Here is a 21,146-nt window from a genome sequence, read left to right on the forward strand (position 1 = left end):
AACCTCTTGACCATGTCTGTATGCTTTTATGCATTGTTGCTGCCACATGATTAGATGATTAGATATTTACATTAACAAGTAGGTGTAAAGTTGTATCTCATAACGAGATAATTGAGTGCATGTCATGTAATTTGTTGATTTTCAGCAGTAGTATGGTGCAAGACATAAAAGTACTATATAGGTTATGATAAGCTACAAAACAAATAGTGCAAACGACGATCAATGAATTTGTGTTCATAGGTTAATGAAGCATTCAGAAAGCTGCTGATGAAGCGTGCATCTAGAGCTCCCTACTGTGAAAGGTGCTTTCAGCCACAATAGAGTCTAGAACTAGGGTTTTATGAAGTTGCAACATAACCTCCTGACCTTTAAACTCAGTGCCTCGACTAATAAAAGCAAGCCTTCTTAACCATTTTATTGACTGGTGTATCCACTTACAAGGAGCTATGAACTCGGATCCCAAGACTTCTCTGCTTAGTTATACTGTTAAGGACTTTACCCTTAGCAATGTACTGTCGCTTTGCATTTGCCCTACTGAAGTGCAACATCTCACATTTATCTGGGTTAAACTCCATCTGCTATTTCTCTGCCCATATCTGCAAATGGTCTATACTTTACACTGTCCCACCCTGTTACTTGTAAAAATGCCATCCCCTTCTCTCAATTCCTCCATCTCTGCCACATCTGCTCTCAGAATGAGGCTTTTCATTCCACGAAGGAGACAACTTCCTTTTTTAAAGAAAGTGGCTTCCCTTCCTCCACCATCAACTCTGCCCTTAAATGCGTCTCTCCCATTTCACGCACATCTGCTCTCACCCCATCCTCCCACCACCCCATTAGGGATAGGGTTCCTCTTGTCCTCACCTACCACCCCACCAGCCTCCGTGTCCAACATATAATTCTCTGTAACTTCCGCCATCTCCAATGGGATCGCACCACCAAGCACATCTTTTCCTTCCCCCCACTTTCTGCTTTCCGCAGGGATTGCTCCCTACGGGACTCCCTTGTCCATTCGTTCCCCCCATCCCTTCCCACCGATCTCCCTCCTGGAACTTATCCTTGTAAGCGGAACAAGTGCTGCACATGCCCTTACACCTCCTCCCTTACCACCATTCAGGGCCCCAGACAGTCCTTCCAGGTGAGACAACACTTTACCTGTGAGTCTGCTGGAGTGATATACTGCGTCTGGTGCTCCCGGTGTGGCCTTCTATATTTTGGTGAGACCCGACCCAGATTGGGAGACCGCTTCACTGAACATCTACGCTCTGTCCATCAGAGGAAGCAGGATCTCCCAGTGGCCACACATTTTAATTCCACAGCCCATTCCCATTCTGATATGTCAATCCACGGCCTCCTCTACTGTCGAAATGAAGCCACATTCAAGTTGGAGGAACAACACCTTATATTCCGTCTGGGTAGCCTTCAACCTGATGGCTTGAACATTGACTTCTCTAACTTCTGTTAGTGCTCCTCCTCCCCTTCTTACCCCACCGCTGATTTATTACTTACATATTTATTTATTTATTTGTTTGTTTGCTTATTTGTTTATTTATTTTTCTCTCTCTCTTACCTTCTCACAATAACTCCTTGCCTGTTCTCTAACTTCCTCTGGTGCTCCCCTCCCCCCTTTCTTTCTTCCAAGGCCTTCCGTCCCATGATACTCCCCCTTCTCCAGCCTTGTATCCCTTTTGCCAATCAACTTCCCAGCTCTTGGCTTCATCCCGCCCCCTCCTGTCTTCTCCTATTATTTTAGGTATCCCCCGCCCTCTCCCACTTTCAAATCTTTTATTATCTCTTTTTTCATTAGTCCTGACGAAGGGTCTCGACCCGAAACGTCGACTGTACTTCTTCCTATAGATGCTGCCTGGTCTGCTGCGTTCCACCACCATTTTATGTGCGTTGCTATACTTTACTGTGTTCTCTGTCAGTTTTCTACACTACCCAGAACTTCACCAATCTTGGTATAATCCACAAATTTACTAACCCATCCATCTATATTTTCATTCCAATCATGACAAGCAGCAGAGGTCCCAGCACAGATCCTTGCAGATCTCCACTAATTACAGACCTCCAGCTCAAATAAGTCCCTTCAACTACTACCCTCAGTCTTCCATGTGTGAGCCATTTCTGAATACAAACAGCCAGTTCACCACGGATCCCATGCATCTTAATCTTCTGGATTAACCTCCCATGAGGGACTTTGTCAAATGCCTTATTAAAATTCATGTAGATAACATTCTCCAGCATAACCTTATCAATCTCCCTCTTCCCCTTGTCAAAAAACTCAATCAAGTTGGTACTGCATGACCAGCTCTGCATAAAGCCATGGTGGCTCTCCCTAATTAGACTCATATATCCTATCCCTAAGAATTTTCTCCAGCAATTTCCCTGCAACTGATGTGAAACTCACTGGTTTATAGTTTCCAGGATTTTCCCTTGTTCCCTTCTTAAATAGAGGTACAACATTAGCCACTCGCCAGTTCTCTGGGACTTCACCTGTGCCTAGAAAGAGCACAAAGATACTGGTTAAGGGCTCATCAACATTGTATCTTGCCTCCTTCAATAACCTGGGGTAAATCCCATCAGGCTGTGGGGCCTTATCCACCTTAATACTCCTTAAAAGGCCCAGCACTTCCTCCACCTTGACCTCTAAATATCCTAACGTATTCATAAACACACCACTGATCTCCTGGTGCTCCACATCCTTTTCCTTGGTAAATACTGAAGGAAATCATTCACTAAGTACTTCACTCATATTCTCTGCATCCAAGCAAATGCTACTCCCTTTATCCTTGACATCCTCTCCCTAGTTACCCTCTTGTTCTTGATATATGAATAGAATGCCTTGGGATTCACTTTAATCATACTTGCCAATCACTTCTCATGGTCCCTCCTGGCTTTCCTAACTTCCTTCTTCAGTCCTTTATATTCCTCATGTGCTTTGTTTGTTCCTGACTTCTGAGCTTTACATACTTCCCTTTCTTTTCTTGACTAAATTCATCACTTCTCTGGACATCTATCTTTCCATCCGCGTCCTTTCATCTAACAGGAGCATACCTTTCCTGTACTCTGTGCAATTGATCTTTCAACACCCTTCACATCTCTGATACGGACTTGCCAGAATAAAAGTGTTCCCAATTAACTCTTCTTAATTCCTGCTTAATGTCAATTTAGTTTGCCGTACTTCAATTTAAAGCTTTCCTACAAGGACCATACATATCTTTATCTATAGATAAGGAGTTATGGTCAGTGTTCCCTAACTGTTCATCCACTGAAAGATCAGTCACCTGCCCAAACTCATTACCCAACACAGAGTCCAGTCCAGCCCCTCTTCTCATTGGATTATCCACTTATTGATTTAAGAAACCATCCTTGATACACTTAACAAATTCAACCCCATTTGAACTCCTTACACTACGAAGGTCCATGATTATATGAGAGAAGTTGAAATCCCTCATGTCAACAACCCTATTTTTTATACATTTCCTTTATCTGATTACATATCTGTTCCTCAATGTCCTTGTCGTTATTAAGGGGTCTGTAGCACAATCCCATCAGTGTGATGCATCCCTCCTGTTCCTGAGTTCCACCCAAATGGACTCAGTGTCATTATTTCTCCTCTGAGTGCAGCTCTGATATTGTCCCTGGATAGTAGTGCAACTCCACTTCCTCTTTTACTTTCTCCTCTATCTAAGCACTCTAGCATGTGGCGAAAACTGCTCAGCAGATTACCAGCACCCAATTGCCCACAATTGAGAACATCTACCATAAACGCTGCCTGGGCAGGGCGAAAAGCATTATCAAGGATGCATCTCACCCTAACCATGGACTTTTTACTCTTCTCCCATCCGGTAGGCGCTACAGAAGCCTCCGCTCCCGCACCAGCAGGCACAGGAAGAGCTTCTTCCCTGAGGCTGTGACCCAGCTGAACCTCACATCACAGCGCTAAGCAGTATTGCACCCATATTGTACTGTCTCAGTACTTTTATATTTGTGTGCTGTAGCACTTACTTTTTATTCGCAGTTATTTTGTAAATAACACTATTTTTTGCATTTCTGGTCAGGTGCTAACTGCATTTTATTGGTTTTGTATCTGTACTTGGCACAATGAAAATAAAGTTGAATCAAATCAAATCTAATCTAATCTTTTCTAAAACTTCAAAAAAAGTTATATTAATCACCCATTCCTGCTCCTTTCTCAACCAAGTTTCAGTATTGGCTACAAAGTCATAGTACCATGTATCGTTCCATGCACTGAGTTCATCAACCTTACCCATAATACTCCTAGCATTAAAATATACACTCTTCAAACTATCTGACCCATCATATCTGTTATTTCGAATGCACCTTAATAGTTTTCCTGACATCCAACTTCTGGTCCGATCCATCCCTTTCTGGCCTAGGGCTCTGTCTCCCGGCCCTATGCAAAATTAGTTCAAACTCTCCCAAGTTGCATCAACAAACCTTCTGGCCAGGATACGGGATCCCCTTTAGTTCATGTGCAACCCGTTCCTCTTGCACAGGTTACCCCTTCACCAGAAGAGGTTTTAATGATCCAAGAACTTGAAGCACTGTCCTCTGCAGCTACTCATTCATCCTTGCTGTCACCCCATTCCTACCTGCACTAACCTGTGGCACAGGAAGTAATCTGGAAATTACAACCTTGGAGATCCATCTCTTCAACCTCTTTCCTAATGCTATGCACTCACTGCATAGGACCTCTTCCCCTTTTCTGCATTTGCCATTGGTGCCAATATGCATCTCAAACTCTAGCTGTTCCCCCTGCCCTTCAGAATATCCTGCAGCCACTCCAATACATCCAAGAGGCAACACACTACTCTGGTGAATCTTTTGCAGCCACAGAATCTCCTTTCTGTCCCTCTACCTACAGAGTCCCCTATAACTACTGCATGGTCTGACTTTACCCCTCTCTGTTGAGGCTCAGAGTGCCACCAACCTGGCAACTGCTGCCGTGATCTGATGGGTCATCTCACTCCATCCCCCAACAGTATCCAAAGGGGTATACTTGTTGCTGAGCGAATGGCCACAGGGAAACCCTGCACTGACTTCTTCATTACCTTTCAGCTCCTGGTAGTCACCCATCTACTGTCTGAACCCTGTACTCTGGGTGTTACGATCTCTTCAAAAGTCTTGTCTATAATATCTTCACCCTCCTGAATGATCCTGAGTACATCTAACTCCTTGACCTGGTCAGTGAGTGCTGAAGTTAGGTGCACTTCCTGCAGATGTAGCAATCAGGGAAACCGTCAGCTATCCTAAAACCCCACGCATGACAGGAGGAGCATTCAACCATACAGGAATATTCATGCAACCAAAGGAATTGTGTTATTCCAGGGCCAAGGTGCAAAACAGAGTACCAACAGTCATACACAATACAAGGCACATATAAGATATCAGTCAAATAGAGTCACACAGAAAAAATATATTCCAAGACCCTGAATCCATGAATGTTGCAGCAGTCTGCAGTTGAGCATAATACAGCTTGTCTTCTGCTGAGCGAACGCTGTAGGGCAGCACCAACTCCAGCTTGGATGCTATACCACTCCACCTCCAGTGGAGAGTATCGGCTCTGACACCTCTCTCCTGGACAACTGTAAACAGAAGTCACTGTGACTTGAAGGCTAGTCCTCACTATAACCGAAGCCTCGTAGCTCCCCAGCCATCTGCCAATAAATCAGTGAACTGGATGTGCAGCATTCCACATTAGCAACATCCAACAGGGTCTTGCGATTACAGGAAAAATGACTAAGACAATCACTCGCTGTTAGAAGGGGGCTGCAGGGGGAGAGGGACCAAGTGCACACTTTAGATAAGTATTTGTAACTGGGTGTAACTTGAAGGGTCTTGTCCTATAAATACATTGTTAACAGTGTTGTCGTGTGACCAAGTAGTTAAGGTCTAGTGATTTGAAGGTCGCTAGTTCGAGCCTCAGCTGAGGCAGCGTTTTGTGTCCTTGAGCAAGGCACTTAACCACACATTGCTCTGCGACGACACTGGTGCCAAGCTGTATCGGCCTTAGTGTCCTTCCCTTGGACAACATCGGTGACGTGGAGAGGGGAGACTTGCAGCATGGGCAACTGCCAGTCTTCCATACAACCTTGCCCAGGCCTGTTCTTCTTTTACAAAACATATGTGGGACCAAAATCATATCAGTGGGTTGCTACTGTCTATTTTTTGCTATAATCAATAAACACTTTTAGTTCTGCTGCACCTGAATCCAAGTTGTACTCAATACTTACAGATGTTTCCAAAATAGCTAATCACAGATTTAATTTTTATTTTTATTTCAAGGATTGTCTTAAGCATGAAAAGTCAAAAGACTAGTATCCAAGTATGGCAAATAAACAGAAAGCTGATAGAATTTTATTGTTTAAGGCTAGGGGAATTAAATGCAAAAGCAGCAAGGATATGGTCCAGTTACCTACACATCGGAAGTATTGTGCAGAGTGTTGACATTCTGTTTAATAATTTGGAAAGTTTGAGTAGTTTTATGAGAAAAAAGATTAGACAGGTTAGGCTTGTATCCACTGAAGATTAGAATGATGAGAGTGGACTTGACTGGAATTTTGAACCCTGAGTGATTCTGATGGGCTGGATATCAGGAAGATATTTCTTCTTGTAAGAGAATCCGGAAATGAGGATTTCTGGTTAAAACCAAGGACTTGCCTGTGGGGGAGATGTATCATTCAGATACTGTACATGAGTCTTTGGAACTCCTATCTTCAAATGGAGCTGAAAGCACAAATCCCGAATATTTTAAAAACAATAATAGATACACTCAGTGGCAACTTTATTAAGTACACTTGTACAGCTGTTCATTAATGCAAGTATCTGATCAGCCAATCATGTGCCAGCATCTCAGTGCATAAGAGCCTGCAGACATGATCAAGAGTCCTGCTGAAGGGTTTTGCCTCAAAACGTTGACTGTACTCTTTTCCTAGATGCTGCCTGGCCTTCTGAGTTCCTCCAGCATTTTTGGTGTGCTGCTTGGATTTCCAGCATCTTCAGACTTTATCTTGCTTGTGATCAAGATGTTCAGTTGTTGATCAGTCCAAACATGAGAATGGAAGAGAAATATACTCTAAATGACTTTGACTGTGGAATAATTGTTGGTGCCAGATAGGGTGGTTTGAGTATCTCAGAAACTGCTGATCTCCTGGTATTTTCATGCTCAGCAGTCTCGAGAGTTTATCAATAATAGTGTAAATAACAAAAAATATCCAGTGAGCGGTAATTTTGTGGGTGAAAATGCCTTGTTAATGAAAGGGGTCAGAGGAGAATGGCCAGACTAGTTCAACCAAGCACACATTTTTCACTGGAGTGTGCAGAAGAGCATCTCTGAATACGCAACACATCAAACCTTGAAGTGGATAGGCTACAGCAGTAAAAGACCACAAACATACACATGGTGACCACATTATTAGGTATCTAATAAAGTGCCCACTGAATGTCAATTCTTGATATGCAACAGGGTGAAAGGTTACTATCAACCTTCCCTCTAATGTGTAATGACCCGGGTGCACAAAAATCTTGTGCTGCGCTAATTTTTGCCCAGTGACAACAACTTATGCACTCTGAATTTTTAAGTGGAAGTAAACCTGAAGCTATTCTAAAGGTGATGAACTACCAAGTCCAGTTTGTTGTTTATTGCTTCAAAAAACTTTGCTCTCTTCTGATTTTATTCATTTTCACACTTGTTCATTTGCACTCTCACAAACATATGTAGCAGGCCTGCTGTGGGTAATGAAGGATTTTCTCATCAGAGCTTCATATGTCCATATGTGGTTTGCCTGCTAAATGACGCTTTAAAAAGTCAATTTTCCAAATATCACTCCAATTCTTCCCACTTGCAAATTCTCCAGCAAATTTTGCATCTCGCCAATACACACAGGTAACACCAGTTTCTGTATTGTACATAAATATTTCTCGTAGCTGCACGTTCCAGACCTTATGAGCTTTCAGTGTAGCAGTTTCTACTGTTTCATTAAGCCATTCTGCTTTAAATGAACTGGCAGTTCTTTTGCGCTTCACGCCCTTTGCTTCTTTGGAATCCAACATAGTGAATCAATAACTTCTTCAATAAAAACATCATGAATAAGCCAGTTCTAAAATCTGCAGACAAATCATCACAAACTCCAGGTTGTCAACACTGACCACATCAGAAACTAGAAAACTATATGATTGTGTATGGTTGTGAAATACACTTAACATGCCAACAAGGTAGAGAGTGACAATCTTTTGAGTTCCGTTAAAATTCGTTTGTGCACTAGTAGCAAGGCCGGCTGATGGTGCAGTGACATCAGCACTGGACTCCGGAACGAAGGTCCCCGGGTTCGAACCCAGTCAGGCTGCTCCCGGGCACGCTTTCCATCCATGCCAGGTTGAATGTCGAGATCACAACTCAGCCTCGTAAAAAAAAAGACTGCGCTGTGAGAAGGACATGGGGGACCACTCATAGGATCTTTCCTTCAAGACGACCACTTGAAAATTGGTCGCCGAGGCTCTGGTAGAGTATAGCACACAAAAAAAACCAGTAGTAAAATATATGTGCATGTGCGCGTGTGCACACCTCAATAGGTTCAATTCAATGTGAGAGAAATGTATACAATATACACCCTGAAATTCTTTTTCTTCACAAACATCCACAAAAACAGAGCAGTGCCCTAAACAATGAATGACAGTTAAATGTTAGAACCCCGAAGCCCCCCAGCTCCCCCTCCCTACGCATAAGCAGCAGCAAAGCATCGACCCCCCCCACGAGCAAAAAAACATCTGAACCCCCCACCGAGCACTCAAGCATGCAGCAAAGCATCAATAAGGACACAAACTTGCAGTACCCCAAAGATTACTTGTTGACCCAGTAATTCTATATACCACGTGCTCTCTCTCTCTCCCTGATAAGGGAAAAAGAGACACCACCATTTCACAGCGAGAGGGAATATTGGTTACCATATATAGATATCAACATAAAGTTGAGGGTATGATCAGGATTAGTATGATCTTATTAAGTGGTGCAGGATTAAGGGGCAAAGTAACTCACTTCTATTCATAGTTTGTATGTTAAAATTAATTATTGAATTTTTTATCGTTTTCTCCAAATGTTTAAATGGAAAGTAAAGATGTTAGAAGAATCTTACTTAAGTGCTATAGATTGGTGCTTGATTGATTTATATATGACTTCTTTCTTTGTTTTTCTTTTACTTGACACAATATTTGGATTTTGTAGGTTCAGGTGCATTGGGCTTATTAATCTGCTCAGCCAACAACCTCTGAATGTGGTGCTTTTCCTGTGGCTTTGTCCAGTATTTGCTTCATGTGTTTTAACATCATCAAAGACTTTGACAAGACTCTAAGCTGCTCTTGTCTGACAGTTTGTGCTTCACTGCATCTGTTGTTGGGTAGGATAACTTTCTTAATGGCTTTTCTACATCAATAAAATTGAGTAAAGTGGTAGATTTAGGAGATCAAAACCCTGAGATTTAAGCAGTTTACTGTACAGTTACATTTGTTTTATTCTACTATGATTACATTTGTGCAATGGGAAGACACATTACAAAATGGAATATGTTATCCTAGACTTTCCTCCTGAATATGAAATAACCAATTATGATAATCAAACAACATCTTTCCATGAAAAGTCCATCAATAATAACAATTTTGAAGAAAAATCATTTGACTTTCTAACATCACCATAAGCTGCATCATTGAGGTTAACCTGATATCTCCCTGAGTAAATCTGTGACAGTGTTTGCTGTCACCTGTTGAATGATGTACATTAGCTAAACCTCTTTCTGAATATATTCAGTATCATTTTTTCTCAATCATGTGATATGCTGTGTGTCAGAGGCTGCTATCTCAGTCCTTTTACAAATACATGCACAGACAGCTGAATCTGCTTATGTTGCTTTATTACTAAATCTAGCCTTTAAATATCACCCTACTTGTTGTAACCAGATGCATCAAATTCCATCTTTCTCTGTGACGTACCTATGCCCATTCCCACTCAAATACTGCTCCTTCATTACTCTGCTCCTGTTAAAGACATTCAGTTGTCAATCAATTGGCCTGCACTTCGTGATCCTTTTATTCCCCATGCAGAGCTTCGTATGGGAAGATGTGAAATTATTTTAAGCTAAATTATTTCAACTACAGTAATTGTACATCAAAAACCTTTAATTTTGTCCAGTGAAAATGTAATAACTGCACTGAGATATAACAGTTACATTGTGCAACTTCGTATCATGATATATTTTTTGTTATGCAGGAAGAAGCTGGATACTAAACTTAAATTTTTAACGATCTGAATCTTGATAGTGCAGGCATTGGGAAGATTTCACTTAAATGTTAAAAGTACAAAGTTATTAACATATACTATTAAGTTATTAACATTCTGTACCTAATAAAATGGCTGGTAAGTGTATGTTCATGGTCTTCTGCTGCTGTAGCCCATCCACTTTAATATTTGAAGCATTGTGCGTTCTGAGATGCTTTTCGACAACCAAAGTGTGATTATCTGAGTTACTGTCGCCTTTCTGTCAGCTTCAAAATTCAAGGTGCAAGGTAAATGTATTATCAAAGTACATATACTGTTTGTCACCATATACAGCCCTGAAATTCATTTTCTTCCGGCATCCTCAATAAATCCAAGTAATAATACAATCAATGGAAGAGCGCACCAACAGGATAGATAAGCAGTGTGCAAAAGATAAACCGTTCAAATACAAAAAGAAAGGAAAAATAATAATAAATAAATAAAAAGCAAATAAGTGTCGAGAGTATGAGATAAAGAGTCCTTGACAGGGAGTCCACAGGTTGTGGGAACATTTCAGTGAGGGGGCAAGTGAAGTTGAGTGAAGCTATACCCTTTGGTTCAGGAGCCTAATGGCTGAGGGGTAATAACTGTTCTTGAACCTGGTGGTGTGAGTTCTGAGGCTTCTGTACCTTCTTTCTGCTGATAGCAGCAAGAAGACAGCATAATCTTGGTGGTGGGGTCCCTGATGAAATGGATACTGCTTTCCTGCAACAACACTCTATATAGAGGGGATGTGGTGGGGAGGGCTTTACCCATGATGCACCAGGCAGTGTCCACTAGATATTGCAAGATTTTCCATTCAAATGCATTGGTGTTTCCATACCAGGCTGGGACGTAAATATACTCTCCACCACACATTTATAAAAGTTTGTCAAAGTTATATATGCCATGCTGAACCTTCACAAAGTCCTAAAGAACTAGAGACACTGCTGTGCTTTCTTTGTAAATGCACTTATATGTTGGGTCCAGGACAGGTCCTCTGAAATGATAACACTGAGGAATTTAATATCACTGACCGTCACCACCTCTGAATCGCTGGTAATGACTGGCTCATGGACGACCAGTTTCGTCCTCCTGAAGTCAATAATCTTGCTGACATTTACTGAGAAGTTGGTGTTGTAGCACCACACAGCCAGATTTTCAATTTCCCTGTTATATGTTGTTTCTTCACGACCTGTGATTCAGCAGCTAGAACCAGTCTGGTCATTGACCTTTCTCATTAACAAGGCATTTTCACCCATAGAACAGCTGCTCACTGGATATTTTATGTTTTTCACCATTCTCTGTAAACTCTGGAGACTGTTCTACGTGAAAATCCCAGGAGCTCAGCAGTTTCTGAGATGCTCACACCACCTGTGTGGCACCAACAATCATTTCTCGCTCAAAGTCACTTGGATCACATTTCTTCTGCATTCTGATGCTTGGTCTGAACAACATCTGCAAAACTGGGCTGAGAAGTGGCAGACGGAGTTCAACCCAAATAAGTGTGAGGAGGTTCATTTTGGTAGGTCAAATATGCTGGCAGAACATAGTATTAATTGTAAGACTCTTGGCAGTGTGGAGGATCAGAGGGATCTTGGGGTCCGAGTCCATAGGACACTCAAGGCTACTGCGCAGGTTGACTCTGTGGTTAAGAAGGCATACGATGCATTGGCCTTCATCAATCGTGGAATTGAATTCAGGTGCTGAGAGGTAATGTTGCAGCTATATAGGACCCTGGTCAGACCCCAATTGGAGTACTGTACTCTGTTCCGGTCGCATCATTACAGGAAGGATATGAAAGCCATATAAAGAGTGCAGAGCAGATTTACAACGATGTTGCCTGACTTGGGGAGCATGCCTTATGAGACTAGGTTGAGTGAACTCGGCCTTTTCTCCTTGGAGCAATGGAGAATGAGAGGTGACCTGATAGAGGTGTATAAGATGATGAGAGGCATTGATCATGTGGATAGTCAGAGGCTTTTTCCCAGGGCTGAAATGGTTGGCACAAGAGGACACAGGTTTAAGGTGTTGGGGAGTAGGTATAGAGGAGATGTCAGGGGTAGGTTTTTTACTTAGAGGGTGGTGAGTGCGTGGATGGGCTGCCGGCAACGGTGATGGAGGCAGATACGATAGGGTCTTTCAAGAGACTTCTGGATAGGTGCATGGAGCTTAGAAAAATAGAGGGCTATAGGTAAGCCCAGTAATTTCTAAGGTAGGGACATGCTCAGCACAACTTCGTGGGCCAAAGGGCCGGTATTGTGTTGTAGGTTTTCCATGTTTCTATGTTAACAAGTGAACTTCTTGGCCATGTCTGCATGCTTTTATACATTCAGTTGTTGCCACATAATTGGCTGATTAGATATTTGCATTAAGGAGCAGGTGAACCTAATAAAGTGGCCACTGAGTGTAAGTTTGTGGTTAATAAACTAGATAAGGCATCTGAAGAACCTTCTTTATTTTGTGAAATTTTAGAATGTGATTGGCAGAGGTACACTGCAGAGGAATTGAGCTGTTTGTAGACGTTTATGTTAATGGGGCAAATCAAAGATATCTGACAGGAGGCTCACGCAAAACATGAACAGTGACAGGGTTCAGTTGATTTGTTTCTATGCTTCATGTTCCAAACTATTCTGCGAACAATTGAAAGCAAATATGAAGTTAAGTTAGATCAGGTAACTGATAATTTTATACTAAGATACACACAGTATTCAGTCACTGCGTGACTTCTGAAAATTTTCTGCCATCGAGTAAATTCTTGGTTGATTTGTGCTTGAATGCATTTACTTGTTTTGTACCCATATCTCTCAGTGCCCTCTCTAAACAAGAACTAGTAAAGGCTCTGCCATTCTCTGTCCTTAACAGACCCCAGCAACAAAATTCCTTTGGGAGAGAGAGTTTTAATTCTTATTATTTTGTATACCTCAGAGTTGACTCCCGAAGCCTTTCCCACGAGCGGGAGTGGCCACAGGGCAGCGAAGGTTTTAAATCAGAGTTTTCCCTCTCTTAGATGGACTGCCTTCCCAGGCTGATGAGCTCCATCTACCCGAAGCACTGGTTTTAGGATGCCAGGACCTGCCTTCACCTCTTCGTCCTTTATTATTTTACATTATGCTTTTAATTAGTTGAAACCCTCATAATATAGTACTTGTCCTAAACGTGCAAATGGCAATGGATTACCCTGCAGCTATGTTTTTTATTTGAAGAAAACAGTGATTACTGTAACTTATTAATAGCTTTTTAAACGAGTCTCAACATTTCTTAGGTTAGGTTTAATGAAAGTAAACTGACTAATTTAGTTTAAATATTTTAAATTGTTAAGGTTAAAGAAGGAGCAGACACTAATAAATAAACTAATTTTACTACTTCTACTTCTTTACCAACAGAAATATTAATCTCATTTGCCTTTTGAAGGAAGCATGATGCAAACTCTTGGAATATTTCTGGTATCAGTGGCTCTGAGCAGGGATGTGGGTTTGTTTGCAACTGCAAGCTATTTCAATACAACGGGCTCTGGTGTTCTTCGGTGCTTATGAACCATAATGGATGCCACCTTTTCTGGATACTTCGAGAAGGTAGCATCCATCATGAAACATAGAAACATAGAAAACCTGCAGCACAATACAGGCCCTTCGGCCCACAATGCTGTGCCACACGTGTCCTTACTTTAGAAAATATCTAGGGTTACCCATAGCCCTCTATTTTTCTAAGCTCCATGTGCCTATCCGGGAGTCTCTGAAAAGACCCTATCATATCTGCCTACACCACCGATACCGGCAGCCCATTCCACTCACTCACCATTCTCTGTGGAAAAAACTTACCCCTGACATCTCCTCTGTATGGACTTCCAAGCATCTTAAAACAGTGCCCTCTCATGTTAACCATTTCAGCTCTGGGAAAAAACCTCTGACTGTCCACACAATCAATGCCTGTAATCATCTTATACACCTCTATCAGGTCACCTCTCATCCTCTGTCGCTCCAAGAAGAAAAGGCCGAGGTCACTCAACCTATTCTCATAAGACATGCTCCCCAATCCAGGCAACATCCTTATAAACCTCCTCTGCACCCTTTCTATAGTTTCCACATCATTTCTGCAGTGATACATTATACTTCATACTTTATACTTTATTGTCGCCAAACAATTGATACTACAGCGTACAATCATCACAGTGATATTTGATTCTGCTTTCCGTGCTCCCTGGAGTACAAATCGATAGTAAATATTAAAAATATAAATTATAAATCATAAGTAGAAAATAGAAAAGAGAAAGTAAGGTAGAGCAAAAAAACCGAGAGGCAGCTCTGGACATTTGGAGGGTACGGCCCAGATCCAGGTCAGGATCCGTTCAGCAGTCTTATCACAGTTGGAAAGAAACTGTTCCTAAATCTGGCTGTAAGAGTCTTCAAGCTCCTGAGCCTTCTCCCAGAGGGAAGAGGGATGAAAAGTGTGTTGGCTGGGTGGGTCGTGTCCTTGATTATTCTGGCAGCGCTGCTCCGACAGCGTGCGGTATAAAGTGAGTCCAAGGATGGAAGATTGTTTTGTGTGATGTGCTGGGCTGCGTTCATGATCTTCTGCAGCTTCTTCCGGTCTTGGACAGGACAACTTCCACACCAGGTTGTGATGCACCCCAGAAGAATGCTTTCTACGGTGCATCTATAAAAATTAGGGAGGGTTTTAGGGGACAGGCCAAATTTCCTTAGCTTCCTCAGGAAGTAAAGGCACCGGTGGGCCTTCTTGGCAGTGGATTCTGCTTGGTTGGACCAAGTCAGGTCATTTGTGATATTGACCCTGACGAACTTAAAGTTGTTGACCTGTTCCACTTGTGCACTACCAACGTAAATGGGGTCGTGCGGTCCTCTACTCCTTCTGAAGTCAACAACCAATTCCCTCGTCTTGCTGACGTTGAGGGATAGGTTATTTTCTTCTCACCATGCCACAAGATTCTGAATTTCCTCTCTGTACTCAAACTCATCATTACCCGAGATACGGCCTACAATTGTTGTGTCATCAGCAAACTTATATATTGAGTTCAATGGTAACTTGGCTACACAATCATGGGTGTACAGTGAGTACAGCAGGGGGCTGAGTACACAGCCTTGTGTGGCACAGGTGTAGAGGAGAGTTTGTCCCCTATGATGCGACCAGAACTGAGCACAGTACTCTAAGTGGGGTCTGCTCAGGGTTCTGTACAGCTGTAACATTACCTCTTGGCTCCTAAACTAAATCCCATGGTTGATGAAGGCCAATGCACCATATGCCTTCTTAACCACAGAGTCAACCTGCGCAGTAGCTTTGAGTGTCCTATGGACTCAGACCCCAAGATCCCTCTGATCATCCACATTGCTAAGAGTCTTACCATTAATACTATATTCTGCCATCATATTTGACCTACCAAAAAGAACTACCTCGCACTTATCTGGGTTGAACTCCATCTGCCACTTCTCAGCCGAGTTTTGCATCCTATCGATGTCCTGCTGTAACTTCTGACAGCCCTCCACTCTATCCACAACACCGCCAACCTTTGTGTCATTAGCAAATTTACTAACCCATCCCTCCACTTCCTCATCCAGGTCATTTATAAAAATCATGAAGAGAAGGGGTCCCAGAACAGATCCCTGAGGCACACCACTGGTCACCGACCTCCATGCAGAATATGACCGTCTAAACCACTCTTTGTCTTCTGGCAAGACAATTCTGAACCCACAAGGCAATGTCCCCTTCGATCCCATGCCTCCTTACTTTCTCAATAAGTCTTGCATCGGGCACCTTATCAAATGCTTTGCTGAAATCCATACACTCTGGATCTACTGCTCTACCTCCATCAATGTGTTTAGTCACATCCTCAAAAAATTCAATCAGGCTTGTAAGGCACGACTTACTCTTGACAAAGTCATGCTGACTATTCCTATGCCTCTCCAAATATTTATAAATCCTGCCTGTCAGGATCTTTTCCAACAACTTACCAACCACTGAAGTAAAACTCACTGGTCCATAATTTCCTCCCTTTCTCAAATAAGGGAACAACATCCACAACCCTCCAATCCTCCGGAAGCTCTCCTGTCCCCATTGATGATGCAAAAATCATCACTAGAGGCTCAGAAATCTCCTCCCTTGCCTCCCACAGTAGCGTGGGGTACATTTCATCCGGTCCCAGTGACTTAACCAACTTGATGCTTTCCAAAAGCTCCAACATATCCTCTTTCTTAACATCTATATGATCAAGCTTTTCAGTCCACCGTAAGTCAACCCTACAATCGCCACGATCCTTTTCCGTAGTGAATACTGAAGCAAAGTATTCATTAAGTCCCTCTGTTATCTCCTCCAGTTCCATACACACTTTTCCACTGTCACACTTGATTGGTCCTATTCTCTCACATCTTATCCTCTTGCTCTTCACATACTTGTAGAATGCCTTGGGGTTTTCCTTAATTCTGCTCGCCAAGGCTTTCTCATGGCCCCTTCTGGCTCTTCTAATTTGATTCTTAAGCTCCTTCCTGCTAGTCTTATAATCTTCTAGATCTCTATCATTACCTAGTTTTTTGAATCTTTCGTAAGCTTTTCTTTTCTTCTTGACTAGATTTACAACAGCCTTTGTACACCACGGTTTCTGTACCCTACCATCCTTTCCATGTCTCATTGGAATATACCTATGCAGAACGCCATGCAAATATCCCCTGAACATTTGCCACATTTCTGCTGTACATTTCTCTGAGAACGTCTGTTCCCAATTTATTCTTCCAAGTTCCTGCCTGATAGCCTCATATTTCCCCTTACTCCAACTAAACGCTTTCTTAACTTGTCTATTCCTATCCCTCTCCAGTACTAAGGTAAAGGAGAAAGAATTGTGATTACTATTTACAAAATGCTCTCACCATACAGGATATGCCCTTTTACTACCAATGAAGAGGATTATTGTTAAGGAACCTGAAGATACACATTCAATATTTTAGGAGCCATTTCTTCCCTCTGCCATCAGATTGAATGATCCATGAACCCATGAACAAAACCCAACTATTTTGCTCCCTCTGTTTTTCACTTTTGCAATATTTATTTACTTATTTTTTACATTATTTTTGTAACTTATAGTAATTTGTATGTGTTGCACTGTGCTACAACTACAAAACAACAAATTTCACAACATAAGCCAATAATAATAAAATTGATTATGATTCTGATTTAAAAGTCAACTTTTCTTCGATAATTAGCTTATTGTAATTATGCTCAATCTGGCTAATAGAGAGGACACGTTTTGAGAGAAAACTTTACTTGACTAATTTATTCAATTAGGTTACTGAATTTAACAATCTATACAAAATAAACATGGTTTTCAGCTTATATGATTAAATACTTCATTTCCAGAAAGCCACATGCTTAAATTCAGATCACTTTCAAAGAAACAAATTCATTTTTATCAATTAAATGATCTTTTCCAGTTCTCCAGAAGATCTGCAGTAGGGAACTGAAAAGCATTCATCTGCAGAAAGCTAATAACTGAATAGCCTGGCCAACTGAACCGCTCTCAAAGGCCTTCCCCACACTCCTTGTCAACTATACCTACACTCAGAGATCTTAAATTTCATGTATCAATGTTGTTTGGCAGATCTTCTTCACTTAGATAATAATTATATATTAATTAGATGTAATTTTTTACATTTTGTGATTAGTCATTCATTGCAAATGTTCTAAATGGCAATGGTGGCGTTTAAATGCCAAGCATCTTAAGGCACCAAAATAGATGGTTTGGGGCTTGGTCACAAGTTAAAATTGAACAAATATAATGTAGGAACTATAGTTTTATTTCTAATATAGGTAGTTCCAATGATGGACAATAAATCAGATCTAATGTTGGCTCGTATGTTAACAATGGCCTATGATCATCAAAGATCAAAGGACCTAGTAAGTATTAATACTTTGCCACCGCACTTAAATCATTGTGATGCTAGAATATTTTAACATTGGGTTTATAAAATCTGTCATGTACCCCGTGATGGGTTAAAGAACCAGCAGAAATGAAAAACACCTTGGAGTCCGGTTTTGCTGTTAACTAATGCTATTTTATTAGTCACTACGCAATTCAGTAATAACATTCAGATATATCAAACAGGTTAACAATGATTTTACATATATATATGTGTGTGTGTGTGTGTGTGTGTGTGTGTGTGTGTAAATATAAAAACCAAGCCTCTTCAAACCTAAGGGTAAATGGATACAGTCTTACAATGATGAGTAAAGTTCAGTTCAGTTCGTGGTATTGAGTTGAGTAGTGATGGAAAGAGAGAGGTGTTGTGGTTGTTTGAGTAAGCCAATGCTGTTGATTCTTCCCGTTATCCTCCGAAATCCTTTAGAAGTCACTGAATGTGACCACAACAAGTGGACCGTTTTCTGTGGTGGAGTTATCAACCCAGGCGAGGGTTAGACACACTAATAACTTCCCACCGGTTACACCTTTTCCACACTGAGAGAGACACTGATTGATTCTCCTGATCGATCCTCCAAAAACCCACCTTTTTTGTGGGCACAACAAAGCTCATCCAGTGTCCAAAATCATGTGTCTATCTGTCTAGCAGCTGACCTTCTATTTATCTCACCATGCTGAACACCAGCTGTCCATCAAGTAGCTCCTCCCTTCTCTCTCTGTAGGAACTCAGAAGCTGGCAGTGTTTTTGCAGAAATTCCAAACAAACTGTGAGCAGTCTTCACCTCTCTCTTCTTTAATAACAAGATGTTTGTGCTGTACAGCTCTCTTTCTCTTTTTAAAAGCACAGTTCATAAGGGATAATTTAAGATCCCATCACACCTCCCTCCTTTTAGAAAAAATTTTGATGTAGGAGCAAAATTTTTAGTTTAACTGTAGATTATAAAGTTTGAAACAATACATGTATAATTTTCAGATAACAGAGCAAAACATGTACAACTTCTAATTTAACATCTAGATAAACAATCAGCTATAATGTTGTCAGTACCTATTACACGTTTTATTTTCAGGTCATATTCTTGCAAGATCAGACTCCAGTTTAGTAACCTTCTATTCTTATTCTTCATCTTCGTTAAAAACACTAATGGATTATGGTCCGTGTAAACCACAAGTGGTTGCTGGGCAGGACAAACATAGATTTCCAAATGTTGTAAAGCCAGAATAAGTGATAGCCCTCCTTTTCAACAGTGGAATAATTTTTCTGGTTCATATTAAATTTCTTTGAGAAATAAACTACTGGATGTTCAATGTCATCATCATCCTTTTGCAATAATACTGCCCCAGCAGCTCATCACTAGCACCTACCGTAATTAAAAATGGTTTAGTAATATCAGGTGCTTTGAACACAGGGTGATAACACAGAATAGATTTCAGAAGTTCAAATGCCTCCTGGCAAAGGTCACTCCAAACAAATCTTTCACTCTTCCCCAGGAATTTCGTTAGGGGAAGAGAGATGTCTGCAAAGTTCTTACAAAACTTATAGTAATGCCCAACCATTCCTAGAAACCTTCTTAAAGCTTTCTTGCCCATCAGAACGGGAACCTCAGCAATAGCTTGAAACTTGGCCTGTACAGGAGTCAGTTGGCCCTGGCCTACTACATAGCCCAGATACGTAACTGTGGCATGGCCAAATTCACTCTTATCGAGGTTCACGGTAAGATTGGCCTTGGAAAGTCTGTCAGATAGTTTTTCTACTGCTGCAATATGCTCTTCCCACTTGTCATTCCAGACTACTAAATCATCAATATAAGCCCCTGTATTTTCCAAACCCTGACTTACTGAATTCATCATCTTTTGAAATGTCCCTGGAGCATTTTTCATTCCAAAGGGTTAACCATTGTACTCATACAGTCCAGATGGCATCCCAAATGCAGATATTTCTTTAGCCCTTTCCGTCAAAGGAACAGCCCAGTATCCCTTTATAGGTCACTCTTTGTGAGGTATTTAGCCTTCCCCACTCTATCAATAGTTATCCACTCTCTTTCCTTGTTCTTTCCTATTTCCAATTTCTTGTTCAACCATTTTACTTCTTTCTAAATTCATTCTGTAAGAATGCTGTTTGATCGGTTCGGATTGGCCTGCAATGTCAGGGAATAAATCTTCATAAATACCAATTAATACTTTTAATTGTTTATTTTCTGTGCAGGCTCCAAATGATGGACCTTGTTATTAATATTTTTCAAAACAATAATGGTTTCGAGTTTTGTGGAGACTACACTGAGTACATTAAAATTATCTGGTATCTCGGTACCAGACCCCACAGCTTCATTTGTTTTCATAACAGTACTCACAGGTGCTATCCTATCAAACCAGTGTTCCATTTTAATTTGGGAGTGTTGCAAATTCTGCTTTGCAAGGTCACAAGCCTTGTTCAGCTTTTGTCAAAATTTCAAAACCTAATCCAACATACTGACACGTATTTTCAGATCAGACCACTGTTCTCTGAGTAGCGTCAAAGGTCCTCTGGGCCTGTGACCAAAAACAAGCTTAAGTGGACTACACCCCAATGATTTTGAATGAAATCCCTAACAACAAATAAGAGTAGAGGAATCCTCTAATCCCAGTTTTTTCCATTTTCCACACAAATATGTTTTAATCATGGTCTAAGAGTGGACTGGAACTGTTCCAAGGCTCCCTTGGACTCTGGGTGATATGCAGATGACACAATGTGCTTAGCTCCCAGTTCTCCAATTATCCCCTGGAATGCTCTCAAAGTAAAGTTACTACCCTGGTCATATTGAATTTCTTTGGGCAGACCTACCAATGTGGAAAACTTGATGAGTGCTTTTATCACAGACTTTGCCTGGATGTTTCCGAGAGGCACTGCTTCATGGCACCTAGACGCATCACACATAA

Source organism: Mobula birostris, chromosome 19 (assembly GCF_030028105.1).
Source record: "Mobula birostris isolate sMobBir1 chromosome 19, sMobBir1.hap1, whole genome shotgun sequence".
Lineage (NCBI taxonomy): Eukaryota > Metazoa > Chordata > Chondrichthyes > Myliobatiformes > Myliobatidae > Mobula > Mobula birostris.